General features: G+C 40.4%; 1 protein-coding gene across 1 annotated transcript in view; it reads right to left on the reverse strand.

Annotated features, from left to right (window-relative positions):
- The window catches only part of agbl4 (AGBL carboxypeptidase 4), a 1,010,561-nt gene that overhangs the window by 50,730 nt on the left and 933,708 nt on the right, over positions 1–26,123 (reverse strand). The gene's annotated exons all lie outside the window — the stretch shown is intronic.

Raw genomic sequence — 26,123 nt, forward strand, 5'->3', positions numbered from 1 at the left:
CCGGGAAAATCGGGAGGGTTGGCAAGTATGCCCACCATAGACAGAGGCGGTGACCTTTGCTCCTGCAGGCGCGCTGGCCACACCTCCCTCCACATTCGTAAAATAAGCATTAAAAAACAATAAACAAACTTCTAAGTGGCGATGGACTACAGCCAGTTTTTAGCATTTTTTTTTTTTTTTGCAAAACAAAAAAATTGCAAAATTCTTGCAAAAGCTTGTGCACCTGTTGCAAATTATTATTTCAGCATAGGACATGTATTGATTAAAAAAAACAACAAAAAACTTCGAGTTTTTTTTTAGCGATGTCCGAAAATGGCTTTTTTGCCGATATCCGATATTCCGATATTGTCCAACTCTTAATTACCGATTCCGATATCAACCGATATATACAGTGGTGGAATGAACACATTATTATGCCTACGGTAATTTTGTTGTGATGCCCCGCTGGATGCATTAAACAATGTAACAAGGTTTTCCAAAATAAATCAACTCAAGTTATGGAAAAAAGTGCCAACATGGCACTGCCATATTTATTATTGAAGTCACAAAGTGTATTATTTTTTTTAACATGCCTCAAAACAGCAGCTTGGAATTTGGGACATGCTCTCCCTGAGAGAGCATGAGGAGGTTGAGGTGGGCGGGGTTGGGGGGGTGGGGTTGAGGTGGGGGGATTATAGGTAGGGGGTAGCGGGGGGTGTATATTGTAGCGTCCCTGAAGAGTTAGTGCTACGAGGGGTTCTGGGTATTTGTTCTGTTATGTTTATGTTGTGTTACGGTGCGGATGTTCTCCCGAAATGTGTTTGTTATTCTTGTTTGGTGTGGGTTCACAGTGTGGCACATATTTGTAACAGTGCTAAAGTTGTTTATACGGCCACCCTCAGTGTGACCTAGGCCTTACGTTTGACATCCCTGATTTAGACCAAAAGTCCGTAAAATAAGCATTAACCTCTAAAGCAATGGTTCTTAACCTGGGTTCGATGGAACCCTAGGGGTTCGGTGAGTCGGGCTCAGGGGTTCGGCGGAGGTCAAGACACACCCGACTCATCGTGTAAATACAAACTTCTCCCTATCGGCGTATTACGGATACGGCAACAGCAGAAGTCAGACTGATTTGCAGGTGTTTAATTTGTTGTGAGTTTATGCACTGTGTTGGTTTTGTTGTTTGAACAAGGTGATGTTCATGCACGGTTCATTTTGTGCACCAGTAAAAAAACATGGTAACATTTTAGTATGGGGAACATATTCACCATTAATTAGTTGCTTATTAACATGCAAATTAGTAACATATTGGCTCTTAACTAGTCATTGTGTGGTGGTTCCTCTCTTTAAGAAGGGGAACCGGAGGGTGTGTTCCAACTATCGTGGGATCACACTCCTCAGCCTTCCCGGTAAGGTCTATTCAGGTGTACTGGAGAGGAGGCTACGCCGGATAGTCGAACCTCGGATTCAGGAGGAACAGTGTGGTTTTCGTCCTGGTCGTGGAACTGTGGACCAGCTCTATACTCTCGGCAGGGTCCTTGAGGGTGCATGGGAGTTTGCCCAATCAGTCAATGTGCTTTGTGGACTTGGAGAAGGCATTCGACCGTGTACCCCGGGAAGTCCTGTGGGGAGTGCTCAGAGAGTATGGGGTAACGGACTGTCTTATTGTGGCAGTCCGCTCCCTGTATGATCAGTGTCAGAGCTTGGTCCGCATTGCCGGCAGTAAGTCGGACACGTTTCCAGTGAGGGTTGGACTCCGCCAAGGCTGCCCTTTGTCACCGATTCTGTTCATAACCTTTATGGACAGAATTTCTAGGCGCAGTCAAGGCGTTGAGGGGATCTGGTTTGGTGGCTGCAGGATTAGGTCTCTGCTATTTGCAGATGATGTGGTCCTGATGGCTTCCTCCGGCCAAGATCTTCAGCTCTCACTGGATCGGTTCGCAGCAGAGTGTGAAGCGACTGGGATGAGAATCAGCACCTCCAAGTCCGAGTCCATGGTTCTCTCCCGGAAAAGGGTGGAGTGCCATCTCCGGGTTGGGGAGGAGATCTTGCCCCAAATGGAGGAGTTCAAGTACCTCGGAGTCTTGTTCACGAGTGGGGGAAGAGTGGATCGTGAGATCGACAGGCGGATCGGTGCGGCATCTTCAGTAATGCGGACGCTGTATCCATCCGTTGTGGTGAAGAAGGAGCTGAGCCGGAAGGCAAAGCTCTCAATTTACCGGTCGATCTACGTTCCCATCCTCACCTATGGTCATGAGCTTTGGGTTATGACCGAAAGGACAAGATCACGGGTACAAGCGGCCGAAATGAGTTTCCTCCGCCGGGTTGCGGGGCTCTCCCTTAGAGATAGGGTGAGAAGCTCTGTCATCCGGGGGGAGCTCAAAGTAAAGCCGCTGCTCCTCCACATCGAGAGGAGCCAGATGAGGTGGTTCGGGCATCTGGTCAGGATGCCACCCGAACGCCTCCCTAGGAAGGTGTTTCGGGCACGTCCGACCGGTAGGAGGCCACGGGGAAGACCCAGGACACGTTGGGAAGACTATGTCTCCCGGCTGGCCTGGGAACGCCTCGGGATCCCCCGGGAGGAGCTGGACGAAGTGGCTGGGGAGAGGAAAGTCTGGGCTTCCCTGCTTAAGCTGCTGCCCCCGCGACCCGACCTCGGATAAGCGGAAGAAGATGGATGGATGGATGGATAGTCATTATTAAGTATTTATTAATGCTTTATTCGGCATGGCCTTATTATAACCCTAACCCTGGCCCTAATCAAATAACTCTAAATCAGGGGTCGGCAACCCGTGGCTCCGGAGCCGCATGCGGCTCTTTGATCACTCTGATGCGGCTCAGCAGCTTACTTGCCGACCCCCCCGATTTTCCCGGGAGACTTCCGTATTTCAGTGCCTCTTGCAGAAAACTCCCGGGATTAATATTCTCAGATTTTCACCCTTACAGCTATAATAAGGGCGTACCATGATGGTACAGTATTTAGCACCCTCTACAATCTGTATTAACAGCGTGCCAGGCCAGCCTCTTGATATATGCATCTTCTGCTTGCACACGCAAGTGACAGCAAGACATACTTGGTCAACAGCCACACAGATTACACTGACGGTGACCATATAAAACAACTTTAACACTCTTACTAATAATGCACCACACTTTGAACCAAAACCAAACAAGAATGACAAACACATTTCGAGAGAACATCTGCACCTTAACACAACATAGAATAAATACCCAGAATCCCATGCAGCCCTGACTCTTCCGGGCTACATTATACACCCCTGCTACCACCAAACCCCGCCCCCACCCCAACCCTGCTCCCTCACACATCAACCCCCCCCTCTGTGCATCCGTTGAGGTGGGCGGGGTTTGGTAGCGGGGGTGTATAATGTAGCCCGGAAGAGTTAGGGCTGCATGGGATTCTGGGTATTTGTCCTGTTGTGTTTATGTTGTATTACGGTGCAGATGTTCTCCTGAAATGTGTTTGTCATTCTTGTTTAGTGTGGGTTCACAGTGTGGCGCATTATTAGTAAGAGTGTTAAAGTTTTTTTTTTTTTATACCGACACCGTCAGTGTAACCTGTGTGGTTGTTGACCAAGTATGCCTTGCTGTCACCTATGTGAGCAAGCGGAAGCCCCAGACAAGGTGTGGCTGATCAGGCACGCTGGTTGTAGTGGGTGCTATATGCTGTATCATCACGGCACGCATGACGCTGATAAGCGCCATTCAAATAAAACCCGCGTGCCGCACCAGCATTCAAATTTCATATTAAGGTATGGGCAGCGTGTCTGAGACACCTGGTTTATACATAGCACAAAGCAAAGAAAAAAAACTTATTATGCAGTGTTATTTCATTTTAAATTTCAAAAATTTTTTGTGGCTCCCATGGTTATCTTTAATTTGTGAAACTGGTCAAAATGTCTCTTTGACTAGTAAAGGTTGCCGACCCCTGCTCTAAATTAAGTCTTTGTTACTTAGAATATGTTCCCCATACTAAAGTGTTACCAAAAACATATAACTTTGTCTTGAATTTGAAAAAAAAAAAAACATTTTATTTTTCACTAAAGAAGGGTTCGGTGAATGCGCATATGAAACTGCTGGGGTTCGGTACCTCCAACAAGGTTAAGAACCACTGCTCTAAAGGCTCAGTGGCCACATGCGTGGACAGCACCTTTTAGCTCTTATTTCCAAAATTGGGGTCTTATGCCGACATATGTACACTTATACTGCCATCTGGTGGTGTCAGAAGAGTATAATGTACAACGTAATTTGGAAAAAAAAGTGTTAAAATAAAAATGTGCATGTCACTACACATGAAGTACACGTTTGTGTACTTATGGACTAAGTACATCATATCAAAAGATGATTTTTAGTTTTGATTCTAATTAGGGTCCTATAAGCCCAAATAGCAAAGACAGGGGTCGGCAACCTTTACCAATCAAAGAGCCATTTTGACCAGTTTCACAAATTATAGACAACAATGGGAGCCGCAAACATTTTTTGGAATTTTAAATGATACAACACTGCATACAAAGTCTTTATTTTACTTTGTGTTATGTATAAACCAGGGGTCTCAGACACGCTGCCCACACCTTTATATGGAATTTGAAAGCTGGTGCGGCACGCCGGTTTAAAAGCGGGTTTTAAATGAATGGCGCTTGTCAGCGTCGTGCGTGCCGTGATGGTACAGCATATAGCACCCACTACGACCAGCGTGCCTGATCAGCCACACCTTGTATGGGGCTTCCGCTTGCTCACGTAGGTGTCAGCAATGTATACTTGCTCAACAACCACACAGGTTACACTGACGGTGGCGGTATAAAAAAATCTTTAACACTCTTACTAATAATGCGCCACACTGTGAAACCACACCAAACAAGAATGACAAACACATTTCGGGAGAACATCTGCAACGTAACACAACATAAACACAACAGGACAAATACCCAGAATCCCATGCAGCCCTAACTTTTCCGGGATACATTATACACCCCTGCTACCAAACCCCGCCCACCTCAATGGACGCACAGAGGGGGCGGGGGTTGATGTGTGATGGAGCAGGGTTGGGGTGGGGGCGGGGTTTGGTGGTAGCAGGGGTGTATAATGTAGCCCGGAAGAGTCAGGGCTGCATGGGATTCTGGGTGTTTGTTCTGTTGTGTTTATGTTGTGTTAAGGTACAGATGTTCTCCCGAAATGTGTTTGTCATTCTTGTTTGGTTTTGGTTCAAAGTGTGGCGCATTATTAGTAAGAGTGTTAAAGTTGTTTTATATGGTCACCGTCAGTGTAACCTGTGTGGCTGTTGACCAAGTATGCCTTGCTGTCACGTACGTGTGCAAGCAGCAGATGTATATTGTAAAACAAGTGTTGGGCTGGTACGCTGTTAATACAGATTGTAGAGGGCGCCGAATGTTGTACCATCATGGCACGCCCTTATTATAGCTGTAAGGGTGAAAATCGGTGAATATTAATCCCGGGAGTTTTCTGCGCGAGGCACTGAAATCCGGAAGTCTCACGGGAAAATTGGGGGGTTCAGCAAGTTAGCTGCTGAGCCGCATCAGAGTGATCAAAGAGCCGCATGCGGCTCCGGAGCCGCGGGTTGCCGACCCCTGAGCAAAGAGAACAAAAAAAACATGTAAACAAACAGCTTGGGCCTTAAGTGGTTAAAAAAATAATAAACAAACTTCTAAGTGGCGATGGACTACAGCCAGATTTTAGCTTTTTTTTTTTTTTTTGAGAATTAAAAAAATTGCAAAATTCTGGAAAAAGCTTGAGCACCTGTATTGATTTAAAAAAAATTAAAAAAATTTAAAAAAATCTTAGTGTTGCAAGTGTGTGAGGAAAACACACAAACACTCTAAAAAGCTGCGTCTTCAACTACTTGTGACAAGGGCGGGAGTGCAGGCTAAAACACGAGCGCTCATACACCCACACGGTCCTCTTCCTCCTCCTCTACCTCTACCTCTGCCTCTACCTCGCTCCACCGCTCATCACGCATTCAGCAGCTCGCTTTATTGCCTGTGTTTGCAGAAGAGAGGGTGGAAGGAGGCAGAGAGGCGGAACAGCTAAAACACGGAGAGGAAACATGCGGCCACGGGAGGAAGAAGGGGAAAGAAGTGCATGAAAACCAACAGGAGAAGAAGAAAACGGGGTGTGTGTGTGTGTGTGTGTGGGGAGAGAGAGTGACAGGACACAAGAGAGAGAAAGTGCAGTTCTTGGGCGGGCCGGGTGATGCAGAGCGCCCCGCGTTTGAAATTCCGCTCACAGCCAAAGCAATTTCCTGGCGGTGGCTGTGCTGTCAGCTGCTTGGCTGGCTGGCGGTGAAATATGGTGGCTGGGAGTCGGCCACTAGCAGCCCCCGACAACCTGATGGATGGAGCCCCAGAGGAGAGAAGGAGGCCGGGTGGAGGAGGAGGAGCAGGAGGAAAGGAAAAGAAAATGTACAAAAAAAAAGAAAAAAGAAAGAAGCAAGGAAGGAAGTAAATGCGGGGAGAAGATAACATAAAGAGACAAAGAGATAAAAGTGAGGGAGACGGGCCGCTATAAAAGAGACAGCCGCCCATCCAGCTCCATTAAAGCGGCGAGCAGCGCTGAGGGGACTCTCAAACAAACGGTCCCGGGCCTGGACGGGGGGTGGATGGGGTCGGGGTTGTGCATCACACGGTTTCCCCCCACCCAAAAAAAACAAAAACCCATAGAGGCTGCGAAGGCCGGATGGAGGAGGAGGAGGAGGAGAGGAGACGTGAAGGTGAGACGGAGGAGGAAGGACGAGCAGCCCAAGTGGCTCATTATGGAGATGAGATGATTTCAAATAACATGTACTTAGTGGTACTGCGACATGTACTTAGTGCTACTGCGACACATACTTAGTGGTACTGCGACATGTACTTAGTGGTACTGCGACACGTACTTAGTGCTACTGCGACATGTACTTAGTGGTACTGCGACATGTACTTAGTGGTACTGCGACACGTACTTAGTGCTACTGCGACATGTACTTAGTGCTACTGCGACATGTACTTAGTGCTACTGCGACATGTACTTAGTGCTACTGCGACACGTACTTAGTGGTACTGCGACACGTACTTAGTGGTACTGCGACACGTACTTAGTGGTACTGCGACATGTACTTAGTGGTACTGCGACATGTACTTAGTGGTACTACGACACGTACTTAGTGCTACTGCGACACGTACTTAGTGGTACTGCGACACGTACTTAGTGGTACTGGGACATGTACTTAGTGGTACTGCGACATGTACTTAGTGGTACTGCGACATGTACTTAGTTGTACTGCGACATGTACTTAGTGGTACTGCGACATGTACTTAGTAGTACTGCGACATGTACTTAGTGGTACTGCGACATGTACTTAGTTGTACTGCGACATGTACTTAGTGGTACTGCGACATGTACTTAGTGGTACTGCGACATGTACTTAGTGGTACTGCGACATGTACTTAGTGGTACTGCGACATGTACTTAGCGGTACTGCGACATGTACTTAGTGGTAATGCGACATGTAGTTAGTGGTACTGCGACATGTACTTAGTGGTACTGCGACATGTACTTAGTGGACTCGGCTAACTGCTGGCCTGCTGTGCAGTGAGACCGTATTGCTATATGAATTATATTATACATTTCCATAGTTTAGTTAGCTGAGGTATATAATGTACTGTGTATTTTGTCAACTGTATGTGTGTAACGTATTTATTGTGCTGAGCGATCATAAAACGGCTGCAAAAGACGCACTGGCTGAGGCTCGCCTCCTGCACCCCCGCCGTAGAATGCACGGCAACCCCTGACGGGAGTGTTATATCAACTAAAGCCCACACTTAAACTTTCCACGTGCAAGATTGAATCTATTTAAAAAAGTTATTTCATAAGAAGCCAAAAAGTGCAAAAACAATAATGTTCGTGTTGGAGGAGTTGTGAATGACTGCAGGGCCACAATATTAGGTACACCTGCAGACTGCAGGTGTACCTAATTCACAACTCCTCCAACACGAACATTATTGTTTTTGCATTTTTTGGCTTCTTATTAAATAACTTTTGTAACCTATTTTTATGGGCTTTCCTCTTTGTGATGTTAAGTTCCTGTTATGCGCTGTTATACAGTATATGCCTTGAGCTCTTATTTTGAAGGCGCCAAGAGCGGAAGTGATGACATGTTGTAGTGGAGCGGAAGTTTTTGAAAGAAGGTAAATAAAGTGGTCCTCGTGTAAACTGGAGCCTCCGTGTTTGTTATTTTGTAGTTTCATACAGTATAGGCGACATTTATAAACCCTCGGTTACACTTTTTTAAATAGATTCAATCTTGCACGTGGAAAGTTGAAGTGAGGGCTTTAGTTGATATAACACTCCCGTTAGGAGGTGCATTAATCCAGCACAACAGCGGCGAATGGACTTCATTTATAACTTAGTAAAGGTAAGACCATAATAACGTTTTTTTTATTAAATGTGCTTTTTTGTGTGCTACAGTTTGTATGTGTAAAGTTAAAGTTAAAGTTAAAGTACCAATGATTGTCACACACACACTAGGTGTAATGAAATTTGTCCTCTGCATTTGACCCATCCCCTTGTTCACCCCCTGGGAGGTGAGGGGAGCAGTGGGCAGTAGCGGTGCTGCGCCCGGGAATAATTTTTGGTGATTTAACCCCCAATTCCAAGCTGGTATGAGCTTTTAAACATAACCCGTTAACTGCTGCCAATCAAATGGTGAATAAGATACTCTTTAGGGTTCATATGTTTGTAAATCTGACTGTGATGAAGTCAGTGCCTCACCAGCCATCAACCTCACCGCACGTCACTGATATATAGATATACATATATATACACATATACATATATACATATATATATATATACACACATATACATATATACATATATATACACACATGTATACATATATATATATATATATATATATATATATATATATATGTATATATGTGTATGTATATGTACATATATGTATATGAATAATAAGAACATCTATACATATGAATATATGTATATATTTATGTATGTATGTATGTATGTATATATATACATATATATACAGTGTATATATATATATACATACAATATATATATATATATATATATATATATATATATATATATATATATATATATATATATATATATATATATATATATATATACATAGATGTATATATATATATATATATATACACATTTGCCATACTTTGCATGGACAATTCATAGTTGCAGTACACTTTTCCACCACTTGTGACAGTAATTTTAAACAATCACAAAGAGTCGGACGCAAAAAGTCATGGAGCAATTTCCTAAGCGCAAAAAATATGATTCATAATTGTATCTAAATGTATTCTTCCTCCGTTTTCAATGTGCTCTTGTTTTGCTTCGTGATCTAGTCAGCCTGACCTCAGCCTTGTCTGCCGTGTTGTACATGCTGGTTTAGGTGTTTGATAACTAATCATCTTTGTGATGAACACTTTGTCATTTGACCAAGATTAGACCTGTTAAACTGTAAGCAGATTGGATTTAATTATTGAATATGAGTACAAATCTAGAGTAAAATGACTAATTCAGTGTAAATCCAAACGATGTAATCTCAGTGGTGTTTGTTTAACTGACTGTTTGAGCCTTTTTTTTGAAAGCAAAGCGTGCAAAAGTGTCCTCCAGAGTGTGAACAAACTGTTTGCTTTTAGATTCATCCCATCAGTCCATTGCGCCTTTTATTGAGCTTTTTAAGACAAGACAAGATGATACCAAGAAACCGTCTCGGCGACGAGGGAGTGATGTGAAAATGGTGGTAAAATGCTGCTCTAGTGCAATGTTGATCCCTTTTTCAATCACAGCCAGCCACTATTATCTGCTGCCTTGGAAACCTTCCCCCGTTTCCAAGTGGAAGACAGTAGGGCTGGGGCAATTCATCGAATTTTCTCATCTCGATTTTGGCTTGTCACCATCATAAAACTTGTATAATCGAACGAAAAAAACCCAGATTAAAGTAGCAGTAAAGTGGAAAAACAAGTTGACTTTGTACGCTTAATTGCGTTTCGTTGTATGCATTAAACCATATTGTATCTACAATCCGCAAAGCGTGTAAAAATACCGTCTGAACATCACAAAAATTCCACTAATTCTGTCAGCCATTCTTCAGCATTTTCCGTAGATTCTACGTCACTACACTGCAAAAACTGAAATCTAAGTAAGATGAAATATCTCAAATAAGGGTGATATTTGCTTATTTTCTGTCTGATAAGATAATTCTTCTCACTAAGCAGATTTTATGCGAGAGTCTTTTACTTGTTTTAAGTGTTTTGGTCCTAAATGATGTCAGTAAGATATTACAGCTTGTTGCTGAGATTTGATGACCTATATTGAGTAAAACATGCTTGAAACTAGAATATCAACTGTTGCAAAGCTGTGTCATCAACACTCACAAGTATAAAACTACTTTTTTAAAGTAAACATTTCTTATTTCAAGCATGAAAAAAAAAAAATCATGACTTTGACACAATTGTGTCTCATAATTAAAACAGATGACAGCCAAATCTTTGCTCTTTTATTTTCAATGAAACAATAGAAAATAGGTACTCATATACTGTAGTAGTACAGTTGGCACAGTACAGTAAACTGACAGTTAATATTTAAACATTTAACATTTCAAACAATTTTGAACAGAAATAGTTCATGCACATTCAGATAGATTCCCCAAAATTACAATTAAAAAAATTAGGCCGAGGGCCGGGCTGTATATACGCGCATTAGTTGACTGAAAGAGCACGCACTTGGCGCGATGATGTCATGTTATCAATGGAAAAATGCATTTTTAGACAATATAATTTGCTTGAACGGCATAGAAAACCCCGAGAGTAACAAGCGCTTGCCTTGCTGCCTTTCCATTAAGAACAATAAACTAGTTTTTAGTATTAGTTTGCTGGTTTCAAGAAATGTAATGCCGAGCGCATATCATTATGTCAAGATAATGGCACTAGCATTTACTTCATTTTGTCAAGACTTGGACTATGGCGTGGTTTGTTCTCCCGTGGTGCAAATGAACATTTGGACCAGACATGGCGTGAAGGTGAAGACATATTTAATTTTACTATAACAAAAAGAACAAACTAAAGGAGCGCACAAGGCGGAAGTACAAACTTGACAAATGAAACCAATACTTGCACGTGGGCAAAAAACTAAGGACATGAACAAAAGTTGCTAACTGTGGCATGAATCGAAAAAACTTACTTGGACAGGGCATGAAGTACGCAGAGGTAAACAGAGTGACGGGTATGATGTCGCCAGAACGACAAACTGAAAACAATGAACTTAAATACTAGTGACATGATTAGTGAAAACAGGTGCGTGACTCAAAACGTGAAACAGGTGCGTGACGTGACCGGTGAAAACTAATGGGTTGCTATGGTGACAAACAAGAGTGCACTCATTGTGCACTCTTGTTTTTCACCTGTTCCAAACGTGGAACAGGTGAAACTAATGGGTAACTATGGAAACAAGACAAGGGAGTGAAAAGCCAGAAACTAAAGAGTCCAATAACTAAACAAAACAAAACATGATTACACAGACATGACGCATTTAAGAATATTTTTCAACATATTGAGCAAAAAGGTCTTTTTTTTTTCTACCAAGAAAAGTGCACTTGTTATTAGTGAGAATATACTTATTTTAAGGTATTTTTGGGTTCATTGAGGTACCGGTAAGCTAATTTTACTTGTTTTGGAAAGTCTTGACAAGCCAAATTTTCTTGTTCTATTGGCAGATAAATGCTTAGTTCAAATAAAATACCCCTAATTTTTGTAATTTTTTTTTAACTTGTTTTCGAACACTGACTTTTTGCAGTGTGTCGAAACGCTTCTGCACTCTGACCATATTATTAGATCAGTCATACTGGAAATATGTAGTAGCTGTCTCAGTGGCCTAGTGGTTAGAGTGTCCGCCCTGAGATCGGTAGGTTGTGAGTTCAAACCCCGGCCGAGTCATACCAAAGACTATAAAAAATGGGACCCATTACCTCCCTGCTTGGCACTCAGCATCAAGGGTTGGAATTGGGGGTTAAATCACCAAAATGATTCCCGGGCGCGGCCACCGCTGCTGCCCACTGCTCCCCTCACCTCCCAGGGGGTGATCAAGGGTGATGGGTCAAATGCAGAGAATAATCTCGCCACACCTAGTGTGTGTGTGACAATCATTGGTACTTTAACTTTTAACTTTAATCATTCACAATACTTATGTAAGACAACAACACATGCAAGGCTTTTTTTGTTCGAAATCGTAAATAAATAGCTAACAATTGCGTCAACAAATCGAAGGTCCTCTATTGCATTGTTTGTCAACACTAGTGTGCCGTGGGAGGTTATGTAATTTTACCTATTTGGGTTCAAAATTTTTTTCACAAACCAGTAATTATAGTCTGCAAATGATGTGTTGTTGTTGAGTGTCGGTACTGTCTAGAGCTCGGCAGAGTAACCGTGTAATACTCTTCCATATCAGTAGGTGGCAGCCGGTAGCTAATTGCTTTGTCGATGTCAAAAACAGCGGGAGGCAGCATGCAGGTAAAAAGGTGTCTAATTCTTAAAACAAAAATAAACAAAAAGGTGAGTGCCTCTAAGAAAAGGCATTGAAGCTTAGGGAAGGCTATGCAGAATGAAAACCTCCAAACCCAGACTGGTCCATTAGATTGCCAGATGGAAAAGCGTGATTCATCAGTCCAGAGAAGGAGTCTCCACTAGGGATGTCCCGATCCGTTATTTGGATCGGATCGGCCGCCGATATTTGCCAAAAAATGCGTATCGGCAAGGCATGGGAAAATGCCGATCCAGATCCAGTTTTTAAAAAAACTCCGGTCCGTGTTTTCCAACGCACCTATCTAAATAATACATTCCACTTTTCTGCTGTTCCCTAATTTCCGTTCCGCATTTTCCAGCACACCTTCAACACATCCACAGGTCTGTGGATTCTCACGCAGTTGCTTTTAGCTGCTGGCATTACACGACAGGCTCTTCTCACTCTTTTCTGTGTCTCCCTCTCACAGACAGCAAGCGCAACTTCTTACATACGTCACATACTGTCACGTCATACGTCACATCCGTATACGCCCTCCCCGAGCAGAGAGGTAGCAGCATGGCTAACGTTAGCTGTGATGCTAGCGCAGCCGTGCTAGCAACGCTCCCTCTAAGGTGCAATTGCGCACTGTTTAAGCGTTCTCTGCGCACGGCAAATCTATGCCACGCACAAAATCAAATAAAAAAATAAGCGCATAACAATTTTGGACACACGGACACGACAGAGAAAACAGTTTTCGTCATCATTGTTCAAATATTGTAACGTCTGTCGAGACGCTTATCTAAATTCGGTGCCACACGTCCACACCATCAAAATGCCGAGGCAAACATTTCCACATCAACACCGTATGAGTATAGTTGTGATTTCCTTCTCTGCATGAAAGTTTAAAAGTAGCATATATTAATGCAGTATGAAGAAGAATGTTTTAATGTAGACACATAGAATCATCATACTGCTGTGATTATATGCATCAAGTGTTCATTCAAGGCTGAGGCAAAATATCGAGATATATATCGTGTATCGCAATATGGCCTTAAAATATCGCAATATTAAAAAAAGGCCATATCGCCCAGCCCTAGTTTCAATGATGCCATTTCTGTTTGTCATGCATAATTTTGTCTATTTTGTGTTTATCCTTGAATAAACAGGTCAGTTTCTTGTTACCAACCATTGTGTATTATTCAAACTCCCCTAATTCAGCTGGCTAGTTGTTATCAAGAGTACTAAAACCCTTTTCAACATGATTCTGACAACTAAGTAGGCTAAATAACTTTAAACTTTAATACATGCTCGGATAGGCCAGTATCGGTATCGGTCAGTATCGGTATCGGATCGGAAGTGCAAAAACAATATCGGTATCGGATCGGAAGTGCAAAAACCTGGATCGGGACATCCCTAGTCTCCACTGCTCTAGAGTCCAGTGGCAACGTGCTTTTACACCACTGCATCCCACGCTCTTCATTGGACTTGCTGATGTATGGCTTAGATTAGCTGCTCGGCCGTGGAAACCCATTCCATGAAGCTCTCTGCGTACTGTACGTGGGCTAACTGGAAGGTCACATGTAGTTTGGAGCTCTGTAGCAACTGACTGGGTAGAAAGTCTTTGCACTATGCGCTTTAGCATCCGCTGACCCCTCTCTGTCAGTTTACGTGGCCTACCACTTGGTGGCTGAGTTGCTGTTGTTCCCAAACTCTTCACTTTTCTTATAATAAAGTTGACTTTGGAATATTTAGGAGCGAGGAAATTTCACGACTGGATTATCCTATGACAGTTCCACGCTGAAAATCAATGAGAGCGGCCCATTCTTTCACAAATGTTTGTAGAAACAGTCTCCATGTCTAAGTGCTTGATTTGATACACCGGGCCAAGTGATTAAGACACCTGATTCTCATCATTTGGATGGGTGGCCAAATACTTTTGCCAATATAGTATATATATATATATATATATATATATATATATATATATATATATATATATATATATATATATATATTGTATATACATAATAAAACATAGAGCTTAAAAACCATGCCCCTTGCTGTCTGTGCCGTCTACTCCCCCTGTACATTACAAAAAGACTACTGCAACGCACTTCTTGTCGGGATCCCAAGCAAGAACATCCAGAACATACACCAATTCTCAAATCCCTTCACTGGCTTCCTGTTCCACTCAGGATTGAAAACAAAGTCTCCCTACTAACCCACCAGTGCCTCCATGGAAATGCCCCCCCTCTACCTCAAAGAACTACTCACCCCAAAATCCTCCACACGACACCTCCGCTCCGGACAGGCTAACCTCCTCCAACCTCCGAGGACAAAGCTACGAACTATGGGAGACCGGGCTTTCTGCTCTGCCGCTCCCAGTCTGTGGAACGCTCTCCCTGACCACCTGAGGGTACGGCAGACTGTGGATGCTTTTAAAATAGGCTTAAAAACCCTTCTTATTAAAAAAACTTTTTTATAGATATATGCATACTAGTTCTAGCTATTAGGCTGTTCTAGTTGTTATTTAGGGACCGCAATGTCCCTTTGGGACAGAGGACCCTATTGTAATTGTAAGGTTTTATTATTATTATTATACCGGCCGCCTCTTTGAGCTGTAATTTTACCCCCTTAACATGCTTCAAAACTCACCAAATTTGACACACACATCAGGACTGGCGATAATTGCAATCTAATCAAAAAACCAAACCCCAAAACTCAAAATTGTGCTGTCGCGCTCCCTAGGAAAAAAACAGACAAAACTGCCTGTAACTTCCAGTAGGAATGTCATAGAGACATGAAACACTCACTTAGACCTAGATTTCATTTAATGACATCTTTCAGCAAAAATCAACAGGAAGTTGGCAATTCCCCTTTCAAAACAAAAAGTTCCTAAAAACAGTCACTTTTGCCTTTTTGAGCTGTAATTTGACCCCCTTAACATGCTTCAAAACTCACCAAACTGGACACACACATCAGGATTGACGATAATTGCGATCTAATAACAAAAAAAAAAAGCAAACCCCAAAACTCAAAATTGCGCTCTAGCGTCCCCTAGGAATAAAACAGACAAAGCTGCTCTTGGAAGAAAACAGACAAAACTGCCTGTAACTTCCAGTAGGAATGTCGTAGAGACATGAAACAAAAACTTCTACGTAGGTCTAAGAGAGACCTACATTTCATTCATTGAGAACCCCCAGCAAAAAATCAACAGGAAGTTTGCAATTCCCCCTTCAAAATAAAAGTTGGGTTAAAAACAGTCACCTTTTTTTTAAACATTATCGCCTCGTTTGTCGTGTCGGCTTCAAACTAGCACAGGAGAGAGATTGTACCCTTCTGATTAAAAGTTGACGAAAGAGTTTTAATTACTGCTCCGGTTTGGATTTTATGTGCCGTCAAAGTCGGTCCCGTCCATCGCTGCTTGCAGCTTTAATTTTTTATTTATTTTTTATTATCTTTTTATTATTATATATTTTTTTCAATACACTGTAGCACTTTGAGGTTGCTTGCTTAATGTAAAGTGCTTTTTACAAATAAAATCTATTATTATTATTATTATTTGATATGTGAGTGTACTTCTGCAAATTAAACGTGCCGTAAAACTCCATTAGTGAAAGTTTATAGTGCCGATGTGAATATTTAGCATGCAAGTTCCTCACAGGAGAAAAAAAAAAAACCCAAAAAAAGATTTTGTCCCGAGGTGGACTTCTTCACGGCGTTGCGTGAAGGACAGTCACGAGGCGGTCACGTAAATAACGAGCGTGCAATGTCGCGTCCACGTCGACGACAATGCCCTGCCAATCAAAGGGGGACAGTTGCCCAGACCCCCCGCTGTGATTGATGCTTCAATTACGAACCCGCTCTGACCTACAGGATTGTTCATTTGAAATTGTAATTAAGCAATTAGGGCCAATTACGAAGCAGACACCGCTGAACGAAAGTCAAAAGACAATTTGAGGGAGAGGGCGGGTGGCGGGTGGCGGGGGGAAAGGGAGAGGGAGGTAGGGGGCGTCCAAATGAAAGCTCTCCGGCAGACGAACAACAACAACAAAAAAAAAGCTTGGAAGTGCTCGGAAACTCCAGAGAGAAAACGCTTTCCACTCGTGGTGAACTTGCGGTGGCCGTCAACACTTTGGTGGAAATCCGAGAAGGTCAAAGGCATGAATTTAGTCTTACAAGTGCTTATCTGCTGCATATTAATTAGAGTGGGGGGGGGGGGGTGAGAGCCGTAAATGCCCAGCTTATCCTTACACGGGGAAAAAGGGGGAGAAGAAAAAAAAAAAAAGAGCTGATTGAAGCAGGATTACAAGTTGGGGAATAAAAGCTCTTTGCATCGGCAGCGTACCTTTTTGAGGAGGAGATGAAAGTTCATCTCACTTTCCTGTGTAAGGATTTGTCCGTGATCATTTCAAGTATGGGCGACTGGACCAGTTTGACAGACAACTGGGCTTTAAAAGGAGCTCTGGAGAACATTCATGGTCATATAGAGCAGTGTTTTTCAACCTTTTTTTTGAGCCAAGGCACATTTTTTGCGTTGAAAAAATGCGGAAAGCAGAAATCATTAAAAAACGAATCTCAGTTGACAGTAAAAAGTCGTTGGATATGACTTTAAAGCATAACCAAGCATGCATCACTATAGCTCTTGTCTCAAAGTAGGTGTACTGTCACCACCTGTCACATCACGCCCTGATTTATTTGGAGTTTTTTTTCTGTTTTCCTGTGTGAAGTGTTTAAGATCTTGTCTTGCGCTCCTATTTTGGTGGCTTTTTCTCTTTATTTGGTATTTTCCTGTAGCAGTTTCATGTCTTCCTTTGAGCGATATTTCCCGCATCTACTTTGTTTTAGCAATCAAGAATATTTCAGTTGTTTTTATCCTTCTTTGTGGGGACATCGTTGATTGTCAAGTCATGTTCGGATGTAGATTGTCTTTGCTCCACAGTAAGTCTTTGCTGTCGTCCAGCATTCTGTTTTTGTTTACTTTGTAGCCAGTTCAGTTTTAGTTTGGTTCTGCATAGCCTTCCCTAAGCTTCAATGCCTTTTCTTAGGGGCACTCACCTTTTGTTTATTTTTGGTTTAAGCATTAGATACCTATTTACCTGCACACTGCCTACCGCTGTTTCCGACATCTACAAAGCAATTAGCTACCGGCTGCCACCTACTGATATGGAAGAGTATTACACGGTTACTCTGCCGAGCTCTAGACAGCACCGACACTCAACAACAACACATCATTTGCAGACTATAATTACTGGTTTGCAAAAACTATTTTTAACCCAAATAGGTGAAATTAGACAATCTCTCACGGCACACCAGACTGTATCTCACGGCACACTAGGTATGGACCTCAGTGTCAAATATGTTGTCACCTGACTAACGATACCTTGGGGATTAAATCACCAAAATGATTCCCGAGCACGAAAGATGTGTTTGAAATGCTAGCATGCTAACGTTAGCATGCATCAAGAACCCAAATACGACTGAAGTGTATACAGTACCTACAAAATGAGCTGTAGTGGCCTAGTGGTTAGGGTGTCCACCCTGAGATCGGTAGGTTGTGAGTTCAAACCCCGGCCGAGTCATACCAAAGACTATAAAAATAAGACCCATTACCTCCCTGCTTGGCACTCAGCATCAAGGGTTGGAATTGGGGGTTGAATCACCAAAAATGATTCCCGGGCGCGGCCACTGCTGCTGCTCACTGATCCCCTCACCTCCCAGGGGGTGGAACAAAGGCACGGGTCAAATGCAGAGGGTAATTTTACCACACCAGTTAAAGTTAAGTTAACGTTAAAGTACTAATGATTGTCACACACACACTAGGTGTGGTGAAATTTGTCCTCTGCATTTGACCCTTCCCCTTGTTCACCTCCTGGGAGGTGAGGGGAGCAGTGAGCAGCGGCGGTGGCCGCGCCCGGGAGTCATTTTTGGTGATTCAACCCCCAATTCCAACCCTTGATGCTGAGAGCCAAGCAGGGAGGTAATGGGTCCCATTTTTTATAGTCTTTGGTATGACTCGGCCGGGGTTTGAACTCACAACCTACCAATTTCAGGGCGGACTCTCTAACCACTAGGCCACTGAGTGTGTGTGTGACTATCAGTGATACTTCAACTTCAACTTTTAGCATGCTAACCTTAGTACGCTAGCTATTTATTTATTATTAGCTAATTTTGTAGATATACATTTGTCATATTTGGGTACTTGATGCATGCTAATGTTAGCATGTTAGCATTTCAAACACATCTTTTGATGTACTCACCTCAGAGAAAATATATTTTGCTACTTGACTCATGTTATAGTGAGCATTTTTTTTCCCCTAGCAAACTTAAAGTTTGCAACTTGCTCACAGTAACATTTTCCAAAGCAAAAAAACATAACAAGTGAAGTCAGTTTACGCGGCCTACTACTTGGTGGCTGAGTTGCTGTTGTTCCCAAACTCTTCCATTTTCTTAGTTGACTTTAGAATATTGAGGAACGAGGAAATTTCACGACTGGATTTGTTGCACAGGTGGCATCCTATGACAGTTCCACGCTGGAAATCACTGAAAGCGGCCCATTCTCTCACAAATGTTTGTAGAAACAGTCTCTATGCCATACTTGCCAACCCTCCCGGATTTTCCGGGAGACTCCCGAAATTCAGCGCCTCTCCCGAAAACCTCCCGGGACAAATTTTCTCCCGAAAATCTCCCGAAATTCAGGCGGACTCAGGTCCTCCACAATATAAAAAAGCGTACCTGCCCAATCACGTTATAACTATAGAATGATGGAGGGCGAGTTCTTGGTTTCTTATGTGGGTTTATTGTTAGGCAGTTTCATTAACGTCCTCCCAGCGTGGCAACAACACACAACAACAGCAGTCACGTTTTCGTCTACCGTAAAGCAGTTCGTCTGCCGTAAACAGCAATGTTGTGACACTCTTAAACAGGACAATACTGCCATCTAGTGCATTTGATGAAAGCACTTTTGTGCATGCCACACATCAATGCTCAGAGAGGGTGTTCAGCATGGTTTGAAAAATAGTGACAGAGAATAGAACAAGGATGGACAATTCAAACCTTAACTCAACAATGAGTAGATGAGTGTTATATGTGTGTGTATATGTGTAAATAAATGAACACTGAAATTCAAGTATTTATTTTATATATATATATATATATATATATATATATATATATATATATATATATATGTATGTGTGGGGAAAAAAAAATCACAAGACTATTTCATCTCTACAGGCCTGTTTCATGAGGGGGGTACCCTCAATCGTCAAATCTCCTGACGATTGAGGGTACCCCCCTCATGAAACAGGCCTGTAGAGATGAAATAGTCTTGTGATTTTTTTTTTCCCCCACACATACATATATTGCGCTCTACTACGGTATCGAGCACTATTTTTTGGATAACCTTATTAAGACATATATATATATATATATATATATATATAATATATATATATATATACATATATAATAAAATATATATATATATATATATATATAGGGACGGCGTGGCGCAGTGGAAGAATGGCCGTGCGCGACCCGAGGGTCCCTGGTTCAATCCCCACCTAGTACCAACCTCGTCATGTCCGTTGTGTCCTGAGCAAGACACTTCACCCTTGCTCCTGATGGGTGCTGGTTAGCGCCTTGCATGGCAGCTCCCTCCATCAGGTGTGAATGTGTGTGTGAATGGGTAAATGTGGAAGTAGTGTCAAAGCGCTTTGAGTACCTTGAAGGTAGAAAAGCGCTATACAAGTACAACCCATTTATCATTTATTTATATATATATATATATATATAACTAGATATCACTGAACGTCAAGTATTTCCTATATATATATATATATATATAGGAAATACTTGACTTGGTGAATTCTAGCTGTAAATATACTCCTCCCCTTTTAGCCACGCCCCCAACCACGCCCCCGTCCCACCCCGACCACGCCCACCCCCACCACCTCCCCCCACCTCCCGAAATCGGAGGTCTCAAGGTTGGCAAGTATGCTCTATGCCTAAGTGCTTGATTTTATACACCTGTGCCCGGGCTTAGTGATTAGGACACCTGATTCTCATCATTTGGATGGGTGGCCAAATACTTTTGGTAATATAGTGTACGTGCCTGGACACATGAGGACTTTGAATATGACCAATGTATGATCCTATAACTACTTGGTATCGGATCGATACCTAAATTTGTGGTATCATCCAAAACAAATGTAAAGTATCAAACAACAGAAGAATAAGTGATTATTACATTTCAACAGAAGTGTAGATAGAACATGTTAAAAGAGAAAATAGGCAGATATTAACAGTAAATGTACAAGTGGATTAATACTATTTTTTTTTTTACAGCTTGTCCCTCATAATGTTGACAAAATAATAGGTGTATAAATGACACAATATGTTACTGCATATGTCAGCAGACAAATTAGGAGTCTTTGTTTACTTACTACTAAAAGACAAGTTGTCTTGTATGTTCACTATTCAAAATTGCAATAAGAAACATATGTTTAATGTACCTTACGATTTTTTGTTAAAATAAAGCCAATAATGATATTTTATGTGGTCCCGTTTTTAAAGAAAAGGACCGAAAAGTATCGAAAACTATCAAAATACATTTTGGTACCGATACTGGTACTAAAATATTGGTATCGGGACAACACTACTGTGAATGTTATCACTCATGTTCACATCATCTTGCTTTTTCTTTTTAGCCTTGCACATATTACTTAATTAGGCACTTGTTTATATATTTTTTAATAATTATTAGTATTTATTGTTGACATTGAACAAGGAGAGCACAGTTTACCAAGTCAAAGTCCTTGCTCCCAAGTTACAGTACCTTCTGGCTCTTTTGTGTTAAAAAAAACTTGAAAGCCATTATTACAAATTCACATTTCCACTGCAGAGGATGCTAGTTCCTAGGAAGATATGTAGCATAAAAGATGTAAAAAAAACACAATGGCTCCCCAAGAAGCATTTTCCCTGCATGGTACCCGCAGCCTTGTCGTAACGTTTCTTCTCCTCAACCGAAAGGTTAAACATTTATCACAACAAGCACTCCTGCTGTGTCGCCTGGGCTATTAGTATTATTTTCTTGACAAACACACCACATGGTGGCGCTGTTATTAAACCTAAAGTTCAACCTTGTAAGTCAAATTGACTTGTAAGTGTTTAGCTGAATCACCCACAATGTGGTGCACACCTCGAGGGGACTGACAAACACACGTCTGTAAAATTAGAAGTGTAATAGTGGAAAAACACGGCCGCCATCGAGGAAAAACTGTATTTGCAGGGACACGAGCCGGACTTATCGACAGCCGAGGGTGTCCTAAATTTTTCCCGTCTGCATTAGGAGTGGGCGTAACGATCTAAATATCGATAGTTAGCAATGGATGGGCAAATGATGCGTAAGTGAGTGTATGGCACACTCACCACCTGTATTGACATTGCACTGATATAATGGTCATTATGCAGCTGCTGCAATAAAAAAAAGTCACGACCGTATATTTGAAAATATATATAATTAGCAAAAAAAATTGTTTATCTGTATATTGACCACAAATACATGTTTAATATTACTGTACATGTCTATTCATAAAAAATACATTTAAATTGTTATATATACACACATATATATATATGCACACATACTTCAGAATATATATATATATATATATATATATATATATATATATATATATATATAGAGAGAGAGAGAGAGAGAGAGAGAGAGAATATATATATATATATATGTCTATATATATATATATATATATATATATATATATACACTCTTAAGTATGTGTGCATGTATGTATGTATGTATATATATATATATACATACATATATATACATGTATACATACATACATGCACACATACTTAAGAGTATATATATATATATACATACATATATATACACATGTATACATACATGCACACATACTTAAGAATATATATATATATACCACATTTATATATATTCTCTATTCATTAAAAAAAATAAAAAATAAAAAATAAAAAATTATATATATATATATATATTACATATACATACACATATAAATATATACATATATATATACAAATATGTATATATATATATATATATATATATATTATACACATATATATACACATATATACACACATACACATATACATATATATACATGTATATATATATACATACATATATACATATATATACATATATACACACACATATATATATACATATACATATATATATATATGTATATAAACATATATATATTTTATATATAAACGTATAAACATATATATATATATTTTTTAATGAATAGAGTATATATATATATATATATATATATATATATATATATATATATATATATATATATATGTGGTACATATATATATATTCTTAAGTATGTGTGCATGTATGTATGTATACATACATGTATATATATGTATGTGTACTCTTAAGTATGTGTGCATGTATGTATATATGTATGTATGTATGTATATATATATATTATTATAATTTTTTTTTTTAATGAATAGACATGTAAAGTAATATTAAACATGCAACTCTGGTCAATATTCAGATAAACAAATGAAAGTAATTTTTTTAATGTGGTCAACATTTTTATTTCTACATTGTTACATTGTTACTTTTTTGTTATTTTGCACTACTGACTTTTTTCCTGAACAACTGTGTGTAATAAAAATCAATACAATGTTTTTTGTAATTATTTTACAATACACTGCTTTATGTTGATGTATTTAGTTACTAGGGGTGTCATGATACAACTTGCGTATCGGCTGATACTGACAGTAATCCGATACGATATCAGTACGAATCGTCGCACATGCATTTATCAATATTATTTTTTATTAGTGTGGAATGTTAGAAAAAGGCTTGATCGAGTGAAACTAGTCCAAAATATAACATTGCAGGCATGGAAAACACCAACCTGTTTATTATTAACCGTCTGGATTTTCTTTTATTAAAAAGAAGTGCATTTTTTTTTTTAGCAAGATTTCACAAAATTTTGCGCAGTTGAATGATGCAGACACGTTTGTTACTGGATACTTTCTGGTTACTGGATACAAGCTTCTGCCTTGGAGACGTAAGTGATCTGCAGCTTGTTTATATTGACAAATGTGCTGTTTTACACTGCAATATTGTTCAATAAAGGACCTATATGCAGAGGTGGGTAGAGTAGCCAGAAATTGTACTCAAGTAAGAGTACTGGGATTTATTACTCAAGTAAAAGTAAGGAGTAGTCACCCAAATATTTACTTGAGTAAAAGTAAAAAGTATGTTGTAAAAAAACTACTCAAGTACTGAGTAACTGATGAGTAACATACACACACATATATATATATATATATATATATATATATATATATATATATATATATATATATATATATATATATATATATATATATATATATATATATATATATATATATATACACACACACACATATATACATATATATATATATATATATATATATATATATATATATATATATATATATATATATATATATACACACACACATATATATATACATACATTGATATATACAGTACCGGTATATAATTTATATATATATTTTTTGCCGTTTTTGTTTACATGTTAAAGGTGTTTTTATGAATATACATGCATGTTTAACACATATAGATTCCTTTCTTTCATGAAGACAAGAATATAAGTTGGTGTATTACCTGATTCTGATGACTTGCATTGATTGGAATCAGACAGTAGTGATGACAAACGTCCACGTTTTCAAATGGAGGAGAAAAAAAGTTCCTCCTTTCCGTCTAATACCACATGAAAGTGGTTGGTTTTTGGCATCTTATATGTCCAGCTTCCATATTCGTTTTTATACACTTTACAAGAAATACATTGGCGGCAAACTCCGTAGCTTGCTAGCTTGTTTGCGCAGGCTTTCGGAGACTCTTATTTTGAAAGCGCAGGCGCGATGGAGCGGCACTTTTATTGTGAAGACAGGAACTGTGCAGTCAGTCTTTAGGCTTTTGACGGGGTGTACGGTTGAAATAAAAAAGGGTCTTTTTTCCTTCACACTTTTGATTGATTGATTGGAACTTTTATTAGTAGATTGCACAGTACAGTACATATTCCGTACAATTGACCACTAAATGGTAACACCCCAACAAGTTTTTCAACTTGTTTAAGTCAGGTCATGTGATTCCTGGCTCTGTTTGATTGGTCCAACGTCACCAGTGACTGCATCTGATTGGTGGAACGGAGTGAACGTCACCAGTGACTGTATTTGTTGAAACGCAGGCACTTGGAAGGTCTGTCTGACAGACCAAAACAAACAAAGCGTGCATTAACAGATCGATAAAAATTAGTAGCGAGTAGCGAGCTGAATGTAGATAAAAGTAGCGGAGTAAAAGTAGCGTTTCTTCTCTATAAATATACTCAAGTAAAAGTAAAAGTATGTTGCATTAAAACTACTCTTAGAAGTACAATTTATACCAAAAGTTACTCAAGTAGATGTAACGGAGTAAATGTAGCGCGTTACTACCCACCTCTGCCTATATGTTTGGCTTGTGTGCTATTGTGTGCTTAGCTGTCGCGTAGCTGCTAGCTCCTCGTAGCCTACCGTGTTTACATTTTGTAAATGACTACAATAGAAGAAATGCCAACCTTGTGTGCTTATTGGAGGACATTTACATGTTAACTGGCTGTCCGGTTTTGCAGAAGTAAACAGACTGCTTGTATCGGACATTTTGGTTGCAAGCCGATATCATCCATTTTTTTTTTTTTTTTGCTAGTTGTCAGCTAGCTATTAGCCCATTGGTTGTCAGGTCGCTATTTATGTGTTAGTTGTCAGCCAGCAATTAGTGCACCAGTTGTCATGTAGCGATTAGTCCATTAGTTGTCAGATAACTATTAACGCGCTGTCAGCTAGAGATTAGCGCACGAGTTGTCAACTAGCAAATAGCCAGCAGTTTTTAGCTAGCAAATAGGGCACCGGATGTTAGTTATCAATTAGCACGCAAGTTAGCAGGGAAGATCCGAGTTGTCAGGTAGCAATTTATGTGTTAGTTGTCAGCCAGCGATTAATGCACCAGTTGTCAGGTAGCGATTAGTCCCTTAGTTGTCAGATAGCGATTAACGCGCTAACTGTCAGCGAGAGATTAGCGCACTAGTTGTCAACTAGCAAATAGCAAGCAGTTTTTAGCTAGCAAATAGTGCACCGGATGTTAGTTATCAATTAGCACACAAGTTAGCGGTGAAGATCCGAGTTGTCAGGTAGCGATTAAACACACTAGTTGTCAGCGACCGATTAGCGCGCTAGTTGTCAACTAGCAAATAGCCAGCAGTTTTTAGCTAGCAAATAGGGCACCGGATGTTAGTTATCAATTAGCACGCAAGTTAGCAGGGAAGATCCGAGTTGTCAGGTAGCGATTAAACACACTAGTTGTCAGCTAGCTATTAGCCCATTGGTTGTCAGGTCGCTATTTATGAGTTAGTTGTCAGGTAGCGATTAATGCACCAGTTGTCAGGTAGCGATTAGTCCCTTAGTTGTCAGATAGCAATTAACGCGCTAACTGTCAG

This window comes from Nerophis lumbriciformis, linkage group LG14 (assembly GCF_033978685.3).
Source record: "Nerophis lumbriciformis linkage group LG14, RoL_Nlum_v2.1, whole genome shotgun sequence".
In the NCBI taxonomy this organism is placed as follows: domain Eukaryota; kingdom Metazoa; phylum Chordata; class Actinopteri; order Syngnathiformes; family Syngnathidae; genus Nerophis; species Nerophis lumbriciformis.